Raw genomic sequence first — 2500 nt, 5'->3', positions numbered from 1 at the left:
TACCTGTCTTGTAGGATCGGTCATTTACCTGTCTCATAGGATCAGTCATTCACCTGTCTTATAGGATCAGTCATTTACCTGTCTTATAGGATCAGTCATTTACCTGTCTCATGGGATCCGTCATTCACCTGTCTCATAGGATCAGTCATTTACCTGTCTCATGGGATCAGTCATTCACCTGTCTCATAGGATCAGTCATTCACCTGTCTCATAGGATCAGTCATTCACCTGTCTCATAGGATCAGTAATTTACCTGTCTCATGGGATCAGTCATTCACCTGTCTCATAGGATCAGTCATTCACCTGTCTTGTAGGATCAGTCATTTACCTGTCTCATGGGATCAGTCATTCACCTGTCTCATAGGATCAGTCATTCACCTGTCTTGTAGGATCAGTCATTTACCTGTCTCATAGGATCAGTCATTCACCTGTCTTGTAGGATCAGTTTTTCACCTGTCTCATAGGATCAGTCATTCACCTGTCTCATAGGATCAGTCATTCACCTGTCTCATAGGATCAGTCATTCACCTGTCTTGTAGGATCAGTCATTCACCTGTCTCATAGGATCAGTCATTCACCTGTCTTGTAGGATCAGTCATTTACCTGTCTCATTGGATCAGTCATTCACCTGTCTTGTAGGATCAGTTTTTCACCTGTCTCATAGGATCAGTCATTCACCTGTCTCATAGGATCAGTCATTCACCTGTCTCATAGGATCAGTCATTTACCTGTCTTGTAGGATCAGTCATTCACCTGTCTTGTAGGATCAGTCATTCACCTGTCTTGTAGGATCAGTAATTTACCTGTCTCATAGGATCAGTCATTTACCTGTCTCATAGGATCAGTCATTTACCTGTCTTGTAGGATCAGTCATTCACCTGTCTCATAGGATCAGTCATTTACCTGTCTTGTAGGATCAGTCATTTACCTGTCTTATAGGATCAGTCATTCACCTGTCTCATAGGATCAGTCATTTACCTGTCTCATGGGATCAGTCATTTACCTGTCTCATAGGATCGGTCATTTACCTGTCTCATAGGATCAGTCATTCACCTGTCTCATAGGATCAGTCATTTACCTGTCTTATAGGATCAGTCATTCACCTGTCTCATAGGATCGGTCATTTACCTGTCTCATGGGATCAGTCATTTACCTGTCTTATAGGATCAGTCATTCACCTGTCTCATAGGATCAGTCATTTACCTGTCTTGTAGGATCAGTCATTTACCTGTCTTATAGGATCAGTCATTCACCTGTCTCATAGGATCAGTCATTTACCTGTCTCATGGGATCAGTCATTCACCTGTCTCATAGGATCAGTCATTTTCCTGTCTCATAGGATCGGTCATTTACCTGTCTCATAGGATCAGTCATTCACCTGTCTTGTAGGATCAGTAATTTACCTGTCTCATAGGATCAGTCATTTACCTGTCTCATAGGATCAGTCATTTACCTGTCTTATAGGATCAGTCATTCACCTGTCTCATAGGATCGGTCATTCACCTGTCTCATAGGATCGGTCATTTACCTGTCTCATGGGATCAGTCATTCACCTGTCTCATGGGATCAGTCATTTTCCTGTCTCATAGGATCGGTCATTTACCTGTCTCATAGGATCAGTCATTCACCTGTCTTGTAGGATCAGTAATTTACCTGTCTCATAGGATCAGTCATTTACCTGTCTCATAGGATCAGTCATTTACCTGTCTTATAGGATCAGTCATTCACCTGTCTCATAGGATCGGTCATTTACCTGTCTCATGGGATCAGTCATTTACCTGTCTCATAGGATCGGTCATTCACCTGTCTCTTAGGATCGGTCATTCACCTGTCTCATAGGATCGGTCATTCACCTGTCCATTACCATCTAGCTGTCACTCAGATGGGGAGGGGGGGGGGGTATTTTAGGTGCGTCCTTCAAAACGTGATCCAAAGTGCTAATTTCAGGCAGCAGTAGGGATATTTTATTATCTAAAAAAAATTCACAAATGAATTTTTCTCCCCAATTTCGTGGTATCCAATTGTTAGTAATTACTGTCTTGTCTCATCGCTACAACTCCCGTACGGGCTCGGGAGAGACGAAGGTTGAAATCCTCCGAAACACAACCCAACCGCACTGCTTCTTAACACAGCGCGCATCCAACCCGGAAGTCAACCGCACCAATGTGTCGGAGGAAACACTGTGCACCTGGTGACCTTGTTAGCTTGCACTGCGCCCGGCCCGCCACAGGAGTCGCTGGTGCGTGATGAGACAAGGATACCCCTACCGGCCAAACCCTCCCTAACCCGGACGACACTGGGCCAATTGTGCATCGCCCCACGGACCTCCCGGTCGTTGCCGGCTGCGACAGAGCCTGGGCTCGAACCCAGAGTCTCTGGTGGCACAGCTAGCACTGCGATGCAGTTCCCTAGACCACTGCGCCACCCGGGAGGCCTTGGTAGGGATATTTAAGACAGACCAAAAGCTGGTTTTAGTGGTAACATGGTTGGTTTTGACAGC

This window comes from Oncorhynchus mykiss, chromosome 13 (genome assembly GCF_013265735.2).
Source record: "Oncorhynchus mykiss isolate Arlee chromosome 13, USDA_OmykA_1.1, whole genome shotgun sequence".
Classification (NCBI taxonomy): Eukaryota; Metazoa; Chordata; class Actinopteri; order Salmoniformes; family Salmonidae; genus Oncorhynchus; species Oncorhynchus mykiss.
The sequence above is the reverse complement of the archived record's forward strand: the minus strand, read 5'-3'. Positions refer to the sequence as shown.